We start from the raw sequence: 18,560 nt of genomic DNA, 5'->3' as shown, positions 1-18,560 counted from the left end.
TTTTAGGGTCACTTATATATACTATCATATCATCTCCAAAAAGTGATATTTTGACTTCATCTTTTCCAATTTGTATCCCTTTGATCTCCTTTTTTTGTCGAATTGCTCTGGCTAGGACTTCAAGTACAATGTTGAATAGGTATGGAGAAAGTGGACAGCCTTGTCTAGTCCCTGATTTTAGAGGGATTGCTTCAAGCTTCTCACCATTTACTTTGATGTTGGCTACTGGTTTGCTGTAGATTGCTTTTATCATGTTTAGGTATGGGCCTTGAATTCCTGATCTTTCCAAGTCTTTTATCATGAATGGGTGTTGGATCTTGTCAAATGCTTTTTCCGCATCTAACGAGATGACCATGTGGTTTTTGTCTTTGAGTTTGTTTATATACTGGATTACGTTGCCATGATCTTTTCTAATGATCTTTAATGAAACAACCACAATTTTAGCTTGTGCACAAACCCTTATTTGGGGTGGGTTTGTACACATACACCTTATTCAGGATGAAATAGGGCAATATATACAAATCTTGGAGAGTGGAAAGGGGTTCTTCTTAGGGTGAAATTTCATTGACTGAAGCTGGGGATACCTCACTTGCATGGAGAGGCATTCTGGGAGTTGAACCTATAATTTCATAAAGGATTATGTGTCATTCCTCAGGCACAGTGTGTTTTAGGCTCCCCAAATCAGGAGAAGAGGAAGCCCTGCTTAAAAATGGCAGTCTTTCATTTTGCACTCTGTTCAGAAAAGTTGTCTGGACGTGATAGGCTACAACCTTATTAGTCAGGTGCAACAATAAAGTAGACTTTCAGTCAGGAACAGTACCCAGAATTATATCATAAAATTCTTTGTTTTATGTGTAAAGTCGCCATATTGGTAAATAAATCTTAACATGTTTGGCATCTATTTTACACTAATTTGTGTGCTTTATCTGGTTTGTCTTGCACTTACTACATTCAGAGAACACAGTACCTATTAACTCTAGTGTGTCTTCCATATCTTACACTTTAGTCTGGCCACATTAGAGTTCTTCTGTCTCAGACAATAAGACTTCATGTTGCCCAATATAACTTTGTACAATGATTTTAATGTCCTTTGATATCTGTACTGTTCTAAATGATTGAACATTTGGAATAATAATATATGGCCAAAACGTTGAATTTAAAATCGGATTTAATTCTAATTACTTAATTCTAAACTATTTTCATTTTGACAATATATGGTAATAACCACCACACTGTGTGTTACATCAAAAATCAACCACTTGTGAAGTTTTCACTGAAGAAATCTGTTGCAATAAATGAGAAAGCTACTATTCTTGAAGAAAACATGTGCATCATGCTTAGACTGCATGCAAATTTGAAAACTAAAATCTGAATACAACACGATAAATTGAAAAGACAATTTCAAAGGATATGTAAATTTTTTACAAGCCATATCAATATGAAGACAAAAGAAAAAAATCCTTTCAAAGGTGAAAGAGCCAAGAATCAACAAACAGAAATTAATAACCCAAATCCCAAACAAACTCCTACACCTTTTCTGCCATTTAAGTGAAGAACAGAAGTAGAACAAAAATGAGCAGAGAAGACCCATGGCTGGGTTAGGAGCTCATGGATTCACTGTATGCAAGGATTTATGTGGGAAGGGGTAGTAACTACCAAAATGCTGACTAGATAAGGTATGAGCCAGCAGGGACCTACACTCTAAAACATTAGAGCCACTAGAATGCCAGAAATCTCTGGAACTTGCAAATTGAACCAATTACTATGCTAGCATAACAAGATAAACATTTCAAGTGATTTGCTTACTTTGGTCAGCACTCTGAAGTTATTGTTCTATGCTTTTAGGTTAGGGAGAAAAAAAAAACAAAAGAAAGAAAGAAATACAAACAAAAACATGCAGATCTTTTTATATTATAATTCATGCATGGCAAGTTATGAATGTAAATTCTTTGACAAGAAGATGAAAATGTACCCCAGGGATGTAAATTAAATTATGCATCCCAGAAACCCTCATTTTTGTATTATTTTAAAAAGGACCTGCATCTGCCATTGCTATTTAGCACATGCTTATCATGTTATTTCAATAGCGATGGTGGGCTGTTTCCTTAGAAGATAGATCTCCTTTGTCAGTAATGCCCGCGACATCTTCTTACTATGTAGGCATTATGTGATTAGTGTGCAGAAACTTAAATGCTGTTCTTTCAGCATCTACATGCCTTTGTGGCTGTAAAAAAAAAAGGCAAAGATGAGTGATTTGATTGAGTCATACTTAATTATGTACATCGTTGAGGTTCTGTTATTGTTTAAATTTAAGCACAAAACAAACAATTTGGCTACTTATTTGTAACCTTGCATCACACAACATGGAATTGCATAAAATTAGTCTCCATAAGTTAAAACCTAATTTTATGTGTACCTTGATTTCTAAAGAATAAACAGTATGCTGATAAATGGCCACAGTGTATGTTCAAAATTTGTTCTTAGCTCCTCTTGCAGAATGAAATAAGTGGCTCATACGAAGAGTCATGGACTATGAAGGAAGGAAGGGTATCAGAGTTTCCCATCAAGGGTAAGCCCCCTGACTGTACATTCATTTTGAGTTTTGGACTTTAAAACCCAATGTTAGGCAGTAAGATGGCTGAAGTGGTAAAGGTGCTTGCTGCCTAAGTCTGGTGACCTTAGCTTGACACCAAACTCAAGAATAGGTGGAATGGAAGGACTCAGCCAACTGTATAACATCATCCCCTGACTTGAACACTTGTAGGCATGATATGCTCTCTCCATACTCTCACACACATCATGCACATATAATAATGAAGTAAAATGTTAAAACTAATCTTTCCTTCTTCAAAGACGAGCAATGTGGGGATAGATATGAAAACACAGCTGGGTGTTTATTTGCATTCCCAGCCTACTTTATAATTCTAGCACTTAGGGCTCTGAGATAGAAGGATCAAGATTTTCAATCCAGCTTGGGCATCCATCCATAACAAGATCCTGCTTCAAAACTTCAACACACACACACACACACACACACACACACACACACACACACACACACCCCTAGAAGAGAAAACCACAAAATAGAGAATAGTGGCTAGTTGTTAAAAATAGTTATGATGAATTTCTTTCAATTTTAAAAATATCTTTAGGTTTATTTTAAAACTTTCTGATCATTTATATTTTTAGTTCCCCTTGTTTGCTTTGGCATTAAGACCTGGCATGTTTCCAATTACTTCATAATCTTTAGAAATGTAACTTTGACTGACTATATGCTTGTCAACAACATCTAACACAACTACATGATTAACTCAAAGATTTAAGGATTTATGTAGCTTAAGATTTAATGTTCAAATTTTCCCAATTGTAGTCCAAGAAAACAAGAAAGATGAATTTAAATGGGCAGAATTTTCTTCTCTTGTACAGCCTAGGTGTTTCAACTCTTTCAAATGGAAGTTTGAATGCATTTAGGAAACTGTGTTTACATTTTCAGATTCTTACTCATTCTAGACTTCTGGGTTCACAGCTACAGGCAGAAACCTTAATTGCCCCAGAAGCACCTAAGAAAGTTGAGTGCCACAAGGTCAAAGACATTACTTTTGGGAGACAGAGGGCCAAGAGATTGTCTCATCACCTTGAGAGTAAAGCAGATGTTCAGAGAGGAACTGATGGTGTCATAGTTTCTGAGAGAGAGAACACTCACATCTTTTTCACTTTCAGACAACCTTCAAGAGAATTGAGCATGTTTCAAATGATCTAAGCAGGCTGTGCACCAGGCTAAGGAAAGTGTTAGCCTGACAAGAATAATGACCAAAGAAAGAAGGAATTTAAACACAAAAGAGAAAGTCAAAATGATCAGGTAGGTTGAAGTTGTGGAAGAAATAAAGAGAAACTTCCAGTATATTTAAGAAGGAAGCTTCTGTTTTACTGCTAATTAAAATATAACTACATCATTTCTTCCTTTTCCTTTCTTCTCTCTAACCTCTTCTGTTGATCTATACTCTAACCTCTTCTGTTGACCACTTATTTTCAAGCTCATGTTCTTTGAATGTATATATATATAATATATATATATATAATATATATAATATATAAATCTTGTATGTGTATTTATATGTATTTAAATCTTTATATATATATATATACACATTTGTTCTTAGCTTCCCTTGCATAATATATATATATGTATATATATGAAATATATATAAATCTTGTATGTGTGTAAAAATATATGTAAATAATGCATATACACATTTATACACACTGAATTGAGATATAACTCAATATATTTCATATATTGTGTATATCATAATATATACAAAATATGTGTCAAATTAAAACTATATATATATATATATATATATATATATATATATACAGACAGATATAAATACAATCTGTTGATTCTGTTTAATATTGCTTCTATGTATGTAATTTCAGGACTGACCACATGGTATTGTAAAACCAAGTAGGCAGCTTATCCTTGGAGATGACTATTTCCCTTCTCTCAAAACTCATTAGTTGCCTATAGTTTTGTGTTTAAGGATGGAGATTTGTGAGATTCCCCATTTCCACATCAGCATGTTAATCAGTGCAGTCATTATTTGGGTATTGTTTAGACAGCCATATTGGTAAGGTATCATTGGTATAGCATCCCTGTCATTACAGCAGATTTCCTGACACTTGGGTTTCTCTACATTTTTCTTCTGCAATGTTCTCCAAGCCTTAGGTGCAGGAGTTGCATTATTTACATGTCAACTGTGGCAGGTGACTTAAGTTAGGTGTTCTTTGCGTTGAACCAGTTATGATTTTCTGCGATGCTCTTTATCTGCTACAAATAGAAGCTTCTTTAACAAGAGGGGAGAACTACACTTATCTGTGAATGTCAGGATATGTGTTTCAGATGCTGTTAGGAATTATGAAGGAAGGCATTGTTTAAAGCATTTTTGATAGTTTTAGTAAGCCTGTGAAAGTAAGTTCACATTACTAAGAAGACAGCAAGTCAGTCAATAACAGTAGTAGACAAGGGATTCATATTTGAGGCAGAAGTATGGGTGGAAGTAGAGACAGACATAGCTACACTACAAGCAGCAGGCTCCATAAATGTTCTCTTGATAGATGAGGCCTTTGTTAATTTACTACTGCTTCTGGAACGCATAATCACAAATAATGTGATGTCTAATAATAGTTAGAAGTGCTGTAGATCAGAATCTTTAAGTAGCAAAAATTAACATTAGTTAATTCTGATTTCCTGTATGTAGGCTTGGGGAAGAAAATATTTCCATGCCTTTTACTATATTCCTGGGCTTAAGGCTCCCTCCCTTTCCTGAAAATCCAGGGCAGAATAAACTTATCTCATGGTCCTTAATATAAATCACATTATAGAGTCTTTTTTCCCAATCTATGGTAACATTTATTAGTTCTGAAGTAGAATGTGAAGATCCCTGGGAAATCTTTGTTCTGTCTGCTATAATATTCAAACCTGTGTGTAAACTGAGGCAGAAGACCCCAGTAAAGACAGAAAGACTGAGTTATTCAAAGAGGACATTCACATAGAGGAACATGTAGTTGCAGCATAATGGACAAGACAACTTGGCTTATGAGAGACGAGTCGTCTTGCCTGTTAATGTAGAGAAAAGGAGTATTTAAGCAGAGAGCTAGGCCTATTGAGGTTCTGAAATGGAGTGTAAAAGTGAAAAATGTGGCCCACAGTACATCACTGAAAGAGACAGTGGAGGGTGAAGTGATGTGGAAGGGAAATTCCAAGTGACAAGCAATGCTAATGGTATTTGGGGGCCTTAGAAAAAATTTGAAAGCCTGCCATTAATTTTTTTTTTTTTTTTGCAATACTTAAGATACTGGTAATGTCCAATAAAACAAATATATAACAGGCTACATTTACATGAGAAAAGGAGAAGTTAACAGAGATGGAGGAATGAGAACCAGTTTGAAGAGATCTTATGAATCGCCAAAGAAGCCCGATGTGGATGATCAGGGATGTGGCCTTTGTCATGGCCTCAAACATTATGAATTAAGAAAACTAGAGATGCAGTTATGAAACCAAAGCTCTATTTTTATTGCATTTTATATTTTCTATTTATTATCTCCAGGGTTGTAGACAGACAGACAGACAGACAGACACACACACACACACACATTTGAGTATTTTAAATTACTTATGCATGCTATTTAATAAATTTACATTTTCGTATTGTTATTGAATTTAGCTCACTCTTAATTTGCTGTTTTCATGATTATAAGGCACAAAATACTGGTTGTAATATCTAGCATATAGGAGCTATTTAATCAGCTCTTCTATTTTTTTTGCAGCAAAACAAGTGGAAAAACTCTCAAAATCTTTAATGTACATTTGATAAATTTACCTGACCAAAATGTTAACTAGTCCCATTCAATAAATGATACATTTGAGATATTTCCTTTGGGTTCCACAGTAAATTGGCAAAGTAATGATTTTACATTTGGTTCTTTTCTTAATGCCTAATGGAAGTAAAATAACTTCTAGATTATTTCAAATGCACTGAAAACATAAATAGCAGTAGTTTGCCAGCTGCAAAATTGAGGCTGAAGGTACTTAAATGGCCCGTAGGATGCTGAATGTCCATAATCACAGAACATTCAGTGCAGTCTCTTGGCTGAAAACATGAGTTAATGTTTTAAAGTAAGAGGAACCAGAATAGCATCTCTACTTTTAAATAGTTTGCTAGATTGCACTGTGGAGTTTACCAGAAGCCCACATGTCACATGACATACCAGGGTAGGACTCTTCTGCTATTCTTCCCAATTACTGTAACCATATGAAGGTAAAATAAAGATACATGCCTTATTTTCAATTAAATTAAATTAAATTTCTAAGGAAAAAATGTGTGTCTCAAATACATGCTGGATCTTGACTATCGTTTTGCATTTTAGCTGAGGTCTTCTTTTCTTTTCTTTCTTTCTTTTTTTTTTTACTTTCCATGGAGTCAAAATTCAGAGTCAGTGAGAAATTCAGTAATTTGTTGCACTTCCTATTTTCTTTCTTCACAAAGTTAGATTCTCACTCTTACAGCAAGAAACCATACAAAACAATATTTTATTGGGGATACTTGTTTGCCTCTTTGCATTTTTGGACCTCGGTTCCCTGAAGATTACCACATTTCCCTCCGAGTCTTCTGCATCAGTATTGGCTGCTTGCTGTTTCACACTTAACTATCTCGACTGTGATACCAATACTGATACAGAAGGCTAATTTGTTTGCTATCCATGAAGCCTTGTCAACAAGGCTTCCTTTATCTCCTTCTTCTCTTCCTTCTGTCCTTTCTCATTGTCATACACTATCCTGACACTATCTTTAAAGGATTTTTTGTACGACTACATTTTTGACTGATTATCACAAATGTGTCTCAAATATACCTTTTCAGCCCATATATTTTTCCTGGTCTTTGGTAGCTGTATCTATCAGCTTTCTGCTTCTCTAGACCATGTCTAGAAGAAAACTTAAAACTCTTGAGTGAAACTGTTTCAATTATTTACTTTCCTGTCCTCCTCATGGATCTATATGTTGGAAACCAAATCCTGGTTATATTTGTTCTAACACACCCAGCACCTTACAAGTTGTTAAGGAAAGTAGCAGGTTCTAGAAACAGATATATTTCATAACACATTGTCTGTGAATAGAGTGTATCTAATCTTTCTGTAGAATGGTTAAATTAACCAGGAGCAAAACTTGCTCAGAATACCTACCAGAGAAGTGACATAAGAATATTATATGTGATAAATGATGAAGGAACGGTTAAATCACTTGCTTCTACATCATGATGAATTATACATATAAATTTAAAATATATTAGCAGCCTTAAATCAGGAGACAACGGTTACTGTTTAACAGCATACAGTAGTAGCTTCACAGTAAGTATCGCTAATCTTGGTAGAAAGGAAAGAAAACAAATTGAATAGAAATAATCATGGTCCAATACAGAGGTTAGCAAATGAGCTGATGTGACTTCATTTGTTGGCTGATCAAATGTCATGCATTGTTCATGGTGTGAAATGTGAGGGAACCTTGAAATATTTGGAGAGAGTAGGGAGTGATTTCAACATCAAGAGCTTGCTCTTGGGAGAGAGTCATGTTATTTTCAAGATACTTTGAATTAGTTCTTATGATAGTGGAATCCTGTAAAGCAGTAAATTTGACCTCTTTCTGCTCTCTAGATCCTGTCTTGTCTATATGTCTCACTAGTACTGCTGCAAAGATGCCAAACCACTAAACCTTCATTAGAAAGCACACAGATGGATACATTTGATCTTGAGCTTTCATTGACTCAAGTTGTTTATATTTTCTTTATGAAAATCTACTCTGATATTTTGTTGTAGCAACAGAAAATGAAGTAGGATATAGCACATGTATGTTTCTGTATGACTAGCACATGTATATTTCTGTATGGCTAGCACATGTAAGAGCAATAGTTACCTTTGAAAAGGTTGCTAGAAGGAAAGGTTATAAAATACATGGAGAGGACAGACACACGGATATAGAGAGTGAGATAGAATAAGGAAGAGAAACTGTAGGGGAGAGAGAGGGAGGGGGAAGAGAGAGGCAGAATTAACCTTTTCTCTTGCTTGAGATTATTGTTCATTAAGATAATTGCTCAGGTTTCTCCACGACTACATTCTTATCTGAGCACAGATTCTCATTTTCCCACTGTGCTTATTAGATTTTTTTTTTTTTTGTCAATTTGACACAAAATAGAGTCACCTGGATGTGGGGACATATCCTCAGTTGAGAAATTATCTTCATACAGTTGCCTGTAGGTAAGTCTATGTGGGGATTGGTGGATGTGGAAGGACTTAGTCCATAGTGGCTAATGCCACCAATGAGCAAGTAGTGACCCTGAGTTATACAGGGAAGCAAGCTGAGTGAGCCCTGGAAACCATGACATCAATTAGCACTGCTGTGTATACTTTCATTTAGCTCTGGCATCCAGGTTTCTGCCTTAGGTTTCGGTGGTATGTCCTGATATGGCCTTGGTTTCCCTAGATGATGGACTGTAACCTGTAGCCTGTAGGCTAAAATAAAGCCTTTTTTTCCTCAATATGCTGTATTGTTCATGGCATTCTTCACAGCAGAAAAGAAGAAAACTAGGACACTTATCCTATTGCATACTTACATGATGATCTACCAAATAGTAATTGGAGTCTGTGGCAGAGGTCATGGAAATGAGAACAGCAGGGACAGTGTCTGTGGTATATCCTGATATGGGCTAACCTCTTCCTATTAGATTTGCTTCTGTAATTATCATGGTTCTTTAGTCTCTAAAACACCAAAGTAGACAGATAAGCTGTATTTGATGGCAACATATAGGACTTTTAGAACAAGAACAGACAACCTTTTCTTCCTTTTCCCCTTCAGCATTAATGCTATCCTGTGTACAGGAGACATCTGCATTATTATTTGCTTGAATTCAGATCCGAACAGGATAATTTCATGATAGAATAGTTGCTCCAAATGAATATGCTTCTCTCTCTCTCTCTCTCTCTCTCTCTCATGAAGACAAAGATTCTAAAAGTTTTCATTTACAACTGAACTAAAACTGAATGTAAACTTTAGGCTAGGAATGTTCAGGGCAAGTGTGTGATGCCCATCCACATCAACAGTAAGTGTAGCTCACAGAATTGAAATAATGGTGAAATTGAAACCATTTGATTGCTGAAGGCTTTGTTATATAGAAGATACACAGAATGATTTCTTGTGGACTTATGAAAGAGAAAGTGAGAAATGTCAGCTGAGAGCAAGACAATCTCACTGGAGACAAAGAAGATAATGAGATTAAGTAAGGTGTAATTCAGCGGTGAGATTCCCAAAGTAAAACTGAATCATTATCTTTGAGAATATTGGCAATACTTTTTAAAATGGACTTATTTATCTTCAGTACAGATGGACTTCTGCTTGTGCTACAATGGCTACCACAGTTCCATTGCAATTTCATCATCCAAGATTTCTTTGGAACAGATTGTTCAAACTTAACAGCCAATCATGTAGAAATGATAGTTGAAATCCCTTTTTGTTGAAATCAATGTAGTCGGAGTGACTTAGTTGGACACATGGCCTAATAAAAGATTTTAGCACTTTAAATGTGAAATAATTTATAAGGTTCTAGCAAGTAACATCCTTTCCCAAGGAATGACAGGGACACAAAAATCTTAAAAGGGCTTTGAAAATTCAGTGATTCAAACACAAAATTATGAAAACTCAAGACCAAAGAAATTAAGTAGAAATAATTCAACTCAGCACCATAAATAATATTTTAAAAATAACTTCACAAATAAAATATATAAGTAGAAACTTCATGGGCAGTATTAAATATTGCTGAAAATCAGCAGTTATGAAGTGCAAAGCTAAAATGTCCAACCAGACATGTATCATATCACATGTACATCATTGATAAGGTGGCCAAGTAGAAGAAAGAGTAATAAAGGTTATCTACTTATAAAAAAAATCAATAAAGACCTTCAATTGCATTTAGTAATTAGTGGAAGATGTTGAGTCACTTGTATCTTTAAACTGTGTGTGTGTGTGTTTGTGTGTGTGTGAAATGTCATTCATTTCCCTATTGTAGATGGATAAAAGGCCTCCTGCACACAGACAAACACTGGAGAAGCCAGGAAATTTAAACACAAAGTTAACCTAGTCAATGGAATGAGGGGGGCAGCTACTCTTTAAGGAAGTTCAGTTTGTTGCTATGTATTGTAATGCTAAATTCTGTACTGGAAGGTCTTGGCCTATGAGGGAACTTTCACATTTACCAGCTTTTGTTGTGCAAACATTCTCCCTTAATTTAAAACTACTGATGAAATTAAAATGTCTACAGTCCATTACTGGTGGGATTAAAGGTAGGTGTGTTTTTTGTTTGTTTGTTTGTTTTTTGAGCTACCTTGTTGAGCATAGGAGAAGGAAGGGGACAATAGGAGAGAGGCCACCATGAATGAGAGTAGATATAACATGAACACATTGTAGTCAATGAAACAGCAAGCATTTGGGGGAACACTTTTCGGGAGGTAGCCTGGTCAGGAGTTAGAAAAGTAGATTAGGGGCTAACACATGTAATTATAAAATCCAAATATAATAACCATAATCTGAGTCTTATTTATTTGTATGCTGGTTGGGGATAAGCTTAGATAGGGTCAAATACAGATCTTCCTGGAATGCCAAGAATGATGTAGTTTTATAACCTGGTGATCCTTTTCTGTCTGATGAGACAGGATTTGCCCATATCACCCAGAATTTACTTATTGAAGATAATATCTTTTCCTTTTAAACAATGTCATTTCCCCTTAAAATCTTGAACATTACTTTTAGGCCATAAAGCCCATCCTTATGAGTGATATCATTTGTGTTTTACAGCAGACTGAGTGACTTCAGGGCCAGGCTAATTCTGACTGCCATAGACATTATATTTATCTCAGTCATTCTTTGTAGACCCTTTTCTTGAGCATTGTGTCTAAGTCAAGAATCCATGTTATGGATGAAACCACGTGTCCTTTGCTAAGGACTTCAATGTAAACATGTTTTAAGCTTTGTTGTACTCATAGCACTGAGTTGTTACCTGAATACTTACTTTCACAATTATGCTGTGCTTCAATATGGCTAAACTAAAATGATCTGGGCCAGACTATAGAGGCCCTGGCCTAGCGCTGGTTGCAATAAAATTGGGCTGAGTGAAGTTTCATTCTTACCTCACCCTGATTGCTTTCCCCTGCCTACTGTAAAGCCTCCAGGAGAATCACCATACCTTGTTGACCATGTTCAGGCATACATATCATTAAATACTAAATTCCTTCATCAAAATTATTGAAATTCTTCATCTTTTTGCACTAAAACTGTTTTGTGAGTGAAATCAAGAATTGTCAGGGGTAGGGAGAAAGTGGTGTGAGATAAGACAGATAAGGCAATAAAGAAAATATTTACAGTGTCCTGTGCCATGTATTGAATACCTCCTATGTTGTAGACCAGAGGTATTCTAGAGAACCTTCCAAACACTATAGTCTATTGATATTTGTCTTGATTTCCCACTAGAACTTTGTGGTAATATTCTGTTGTTAAAGATACTGAGAAGGCTAGGCTGATTCCATGACAGGCTTCAAATTGGCAGCTCAGGAGACAAGGCCTAAATCTTTGTTTCCAAGAACTGGGAAAGTCTAGGCAAGTCCAGGCCTCAGAAGCTGCCCTGCCACCTAGCCTGAGGCAAGGACGAGTCAGTAGCAGTTTCCAAACTTCCTCAGCAACGGTTTCTAGCCTGTACACCCTGAGAATGTCCCTAGAGATGGAGCAAGATTAAGGTCACCTACCCCCAAATCCCCTAATGTGTTATAAATCAGGCCTCAGAGCTCATTTGGTTGTGTCTCTATCTTAGTAATGGGAAACCCCAGCATGCCGAACTTCTGCAGAATAAAACTCTCTTTGTGTTTACATACTATTTGAGTCTGGGGTATCACTCTTTGGCAAATCATGAAATTATGGACACTAACAATACCATATATATTGTTCATGGACATAAAGAAATTGAGTTGTTATAAGATCACGGTGCTTCCTTGTATCAGTGAGTTCTTAGCTACTTCTGAGAAGTAATACTCCCTGCTATCACACTTCCAGGTACCTGCCCATGGAAACTTTGGATCCTCACATGAAAGACACACATGTATTAGCTTATTTTTAATAACCTATCTAGCTCCATGACTGGGCACTTGTAATCCTCTGCCTGCTACCCTAGGCCCAATTGAGGAAGTGGTTTGTGGCCACTTACCAAAAATCTCACATGGCTTTATCTATCACTTGCAGTTCCTACATCCATCCATATCCCATCACTTTATAGCAATTTCTCTTTCTCCTCCCTCCTATGTCCTAGTATATACAACTCTAAGGGTCCGGCCCTGTCTCCCTTTGCCCAGCCACTGGCTGCTGGCATCTTTATTGAGAGATCAAAAACCAACTGGGAACAAGGACCTTTAACTTATGGACAGGCAAATTTCTGAAAGAATCAAAGCATTAGAACCAATGTCTAACACTTTCTTCCTGGTGACTGTCTCTCACTGGGATGCGCAATGAAGGTTGACAGATAAAAAAAGTCACCTATGGCTGTTAAACTTCTAGGGTTTCTAAGGTAAAATGGGTCAGTGTTCTTTAAATGTGTGGTAAGTTGACGATGCTCCAGTAGATCTCCCCACACTCAGGAGTCTATGGGTAGAACAAATTGGACTTGATGAATTATTAAAGAAGAGGAAGTTGTGGGCTGAGAATTGTAGGGTTGGTCTTAGAAAAAGTGGAAAGTAAATATGATTAAAATATGTTGTATGAAGTTCTGAAAGAATTAATAAAATAATAAACACTATAAAAGAGAACATTTATCAATGTAGCCTGGTTTTATAATTGATAAGTCAGAAAAATTTGATCAATGAAGTTCTAAGACATTTCAGCTACTCATGTAGGCTGTTTCTAGAAATTTAACTCACAAAATATTCATATGTGTCTTGAAAGGCCAGCGGATAAGATTTTCCAAGATAACACATAGGATACTGTCAAGAGGTCCTACCAGATATATGACCTAGATCTTGCAAATTTAACTTAGATACATTCATTCATGTTAGAACAAAGAAAAAATAGTTTTAATGATGACATGTAATACAACAAATCAGTGCAATTCCAAGAAAAGAAATAAAAATGAGTAGCTCTAAACTAAACCAATTATCTCTTAATCTTCATCCATGTTCTTTAATTCAGTAACTAACCCCTTATGTAAAATACTATGATATTACAGATGCCCATCATGTTTTCTAAAGACGTTTTCAAAAGTCAATAGTTTTGAGCATGCTATGAGCATCCTAAAGAGAACAAGGGCACATTATTAGTGTAATACATACATCAAAATAACCTTGAGTGTGTTATAAGGTCATTTAAGAGTCTTACTGGTGGCTCACACCTCCAATCACACAATTGGGAGACAGAGGCAGGAGGTTTGCTGTCAGTTTGGGGCTAGCCTGCCCTACATAGACAGTTCTAGGACAGCCTGTGCTACAGAATGATATCCTAATCCAACAACTAACTAACTAACCAACCAACCAACCAACCAACAAAAACTATGTGCTTGTGTTGAATGTTTGTTATTTTCCTCTGCTTTTGTCCTTGTTGTGATCTTTTCTTTTGAGACACTATCATTTTATTTCATTCCTAACTGCTTTGTTCCTGAAGAAGGAAAAAAAAAAAAAAAGGAAATGGCTTACAGATTTATCAAGCTATTTATGATTGTACGAGAGGAATAATTTTAATTCCGCTTGCATCATTGAATTTTATGCCAAGAGAGCTTAGATTCAACCCCAAAGCTTGCAAGGCTGCAAAAAATTAGCACTCACTGTTCATTCTCTTTATTTGTTTACTTATCTATCTTGGTGAAGTTCAAATAGCTTGATTTTGTTCTTTTGCACTTGGAAAATAAGGTCATTGAAGTAACACTGATTTTGAGAGTTTTATAAATCTTTTCAGACTGATTAGGTTGTATCTTGTATTTTGAGTAGGCTTCTTCTACAACTTGCCTAGAGAAGCTTAGAATTCACACGATTTTCTTATGCAATTATACTGTAGCCAGATTCTCTATGGAGATCATGGCACTCACATTCATGGTTGTCATACTCACTTGTTCTTTGGGTCTCATTTGCTGCTTTGTTGTTTTTGTTTTTTTGTTTTTCATATTAAGACCTGGTCTTGCTATGTTGCTTATTCCTGACCTTAGACTCTTAAACTCAGTCTTTTTTTCCCACTCAGTTTACTTAATAAAATATGTCCCTACTTAGTAAAAAGGTGAAATAGAAAAAAATGTCCTTCCCGTGAATTCTTAGGGAAGGAGAAGGATGTGGTTTTACTGAATCCTACAATCCTATAATCCTCCTCTTAGCGTTACTCAACACACCAAGATCCAGTTTTATTCAACTTCAAATGTACGAGGAGTTGCAAATGATATGTGATCCTATCTAGGTGAGGATGTGAATAGCTAACATGGTATATTTCCCTGCAGGTGGACACATTTGGGATGTGGTGAGTGGAACTGCAGGCTGCTTCTCTTCTGTACTGACAGGTTTACAAGATGGTTTTAAACCTTTCAAGACCCACTAAAAGGAGGATGTTCAGTTCTGCACTCTTATTATAGCTTCCATCTGATCTCTAGAATATAGGATCATTCATTTTGTTTTCTTAGTAGGGTAAGAATATGTACTTAAAGTTTAAGCTCACTTGAAATACTCATTTTAGAATTTTAATCTGTACACATATATGGTTTTAGTTGTTATTTTTTTTTCTTTTTTTACCATTTTTTTTTATGAGAGTAGATACATTACTGGTTGCCCAGCTGTAAACTGTATAGGCATTGCTCTCATTTCTCTGGCTTCCAAGACAGGAAATATTTGATTCGTTTGCCTAACAAACTGGATGATCTTGCTCGTCTGATGAACATTCACTCTGCCAGTGAGCATGCCATATGTTTAGACACATGGTTTTATTTTTATGATCTTTAAAACTTAATTTATTTTATGTTGCCTGTGGCTGAGATAATCATTTATAGTCCTGAGTACCAAGATTGGTGTTGGATTGAAAGGGCTTGCTGCTAGAATGAAAGCAATGCTTGCTTTACTTTAAGGTATGAATTCAGAAAAACAAATATATTACTATCAATAAGAAACTTCTGAACAAGTTCATTTTTGATTAGGACTTTGTGGTTATGTGAACTGTTTCACAGGATAGATGCAAGAGAAAGGTTACCCATAAATTGATTTAGAGAGAGCATTAGGTTAGATTATGGACATCCATCCTATGCATTGTTAGTCCTTGACATTTTAAAAATCTTTATTGTGGATAGAGGAGAAAAGATGGTTTCCTTTATTTCAAAGCTGTTCATTTCTATGTCAGATTGTTTTTAGAACAAGTAAAGGAACTAGAAAACATCGGGGAAATAACTAAAGTAAAAATTAGAACACAAACTCTATGATGATGTCCACTAATGTATACAATGTAAAAGTTTGAACACATGAAAACAGCCTTTACACCATCATTACAATTGAATTAATGGCTATATCATATACCTAACAAGGTCCAAGATTTTTTTCTGGAACATTTTGTTTTGATTCATCTTTAACAAGAAAGCAGCATAAAATCTACCTTCTTGACATTTTAAACTGCCAGGTACTAAACAAACACAGACATAGTGCTCACAATCTTTAGAACCTATTGTCAAGCAAGCATAATACTTATTGAACAAATTTCCATTTTGTACCACTTCTGCTTTTAGGCCACAATTTCCTTCTTTTCCCCTCTGTAATGCGCTTAATTGCTCTAGGACTTTATGTAAATGGAATCACATAGTATTTTTCTTCTGTCTCTGGCGTATTGCACAGATCATAATGCTTTCTAGATTGTCTACTGCTCTTTGGAAAGAGGTGTATGTAAACTCCACTTAGACGTCTTGAGAAAATGGCTTCTTTATCCTTTGAGTATAGTAAAACCAGAAATTATTCATGCTCTCCCAAAGCCAGAATGAGCATGAACAACACTCTTCCAGATTATCTGGATGAATTAATTATCTAAGGAAGAATATTTCATTTGTGCTTGTAAATATTCTAAAGAATCTTATCTGTTATGATTATTATTAATAATAATAATGTAATTATGATTTGGTGTTTCAGAGGGTCTTGCTATAAGCTGAAAGCCAGACTTCCCTAGAACTAACTATGTAGTCCTTGATTCTTGACGATATACTTTGAGACAAACTTTCTATTTCAGCCAAATGTTCTGGAGACAGAATAATGAACAGTATATAATCCTTCCCTTCAGTACTCCAGTGGTACTTGGTTTGACAAGTACCATATAATGCTCACAATACTCCATGATGATTAGTGAGATATTGTGCAAGAAGCAAAGTTAAATGGAGGCATACTCTTTAATGCTTACTGTGTGTATTTGAGTAATTCAGTATATTTAGAGCAAAGTTTCATTGTGTGCTGTGACTAAAGCTTTAAAACTTGGTAGTAAAGGAGAACTAGTACCTGAGCACATGAGCTGCCATATTTCTCACAATATTGTAGAGTTTATTTTCTTTTTATTTGTAAAAAATAGAAAAAAAAGATTCACATTTTGCAAATTCTATGAAAACTTCTAGTTGATCTATTTAAACACATTCTTACTTTGATCTTAAGATTATCTGGATGAATTAATTATCTAAGGAAGAATATTTCATTTGTGCTTGTAAATATTCTAAAGAATCTTATCTGTTATGATTACTACTACTAATAATAATGTAATTATGATTTGGTGTTTCAGAGGGTCTTGCTATAAGCTGAAAGCCAGACTTCCCTAGAACTAACTATGTAGTTATGGCTTCAAAGTCAAGAGCCTCATGGTTCAACCTGTTGAGAAAAAGATCATAGACATATCCTGCTATACCCAGCTCAGATTATTCTTAATTATTTAATATGTATTAACTAGGAGGCATGGTTCAATTGCCTATGTAAGATGGTTGTTCACTTCAAAAAGAATATCAGAGAATTAATTTATTTGTTTCATATTTCTCTAAACCTCCTTGACCCTTAATTTGTTGGTATTAGTCTAATATTAAATGTTCACCATTTCTTAAGGATTAGATAGGCTTTAGGAATTGATATTTATTATTTTTCTATTTTTGTCACCTCTTGAAGCATTCACCACGAATATATTGTTTTATAAAGCCAGTACCTCTATGTTATTAATGGCTATAAACTGACTGCAGTGATATTTATGACTCTATATCAGTGGTTCTCAACCTGTAGGTAATGACCCCTTTGGGGTTGAACGACCCTTTCATAAGGATCTTCTGAATCATCAGAAAAGATAGATATTCACATTAGAGTTCATAACTATCAAAATTGCAGTTATGATGTAGCAATGAAAATACATTTATGATTAGGGAATTATTAAAGGGTCATAGCATTAGGAAGGTTGGGAAGATATCCATATCTAATCTATATCTATATCTAATCTATATCTATATCATCTATATCTATGTCTATCTATTTATCTATGTTGATCTTGAAAAGTTATTCAGTAATGGAGCTGTTAGAGACAGGGCTTTGATGCACATTCAAGCTTTCACAGGAGTAAATTTAGAAGTCTCATTCTTATTCTCTTTTCTTTAAAATGTTTCCTAGAGTTTCCATGTCATTGTTTGGTTAATAGACAAATGTCTATTATAAATCTGTCGATTTGAATTGGATTTGTTCAGAAACAATCTATCCTGATTCCTAACAATTTTCTAAGAAAAAGATACTACTGATTCTGAAACAGACTCAATTACCTTTGATAGACATTTCATTGCTTTTAACAGGTTGGTAAAAGACAAAGCTATAAACTAAATTACCTCATTTGATTACTTTGATGTTCTTGCATGAACAATTTATCTAGAAGTTATTTTGCTCACAAGTAGGCATTCTATGACTATACTACTGAGAGATTATTATGCCTTAGGGAGTTTTAAAAATAATTATGTCAT

The sequence above is a fragment of the Mus caroli genome, unplaced genomic scaffold (assembly GCF_978045245.1).
Source record: "Mus caroli unplaced genomic scaffold, Mus_caroli_1 scaffold_17, whole genome shotgun sequence".
Taxonomy (NCBI): domain Eukaryota; kingdom Metazoa; phylum Chordata; class Mammalia; order Rodentia; family Muridae; genus Mus; species Mus caroli.
The sequence above is the reverse complement of the archived record's forward strand: the minus strand, read 5'-3'. Positions refer to the sequence as shown.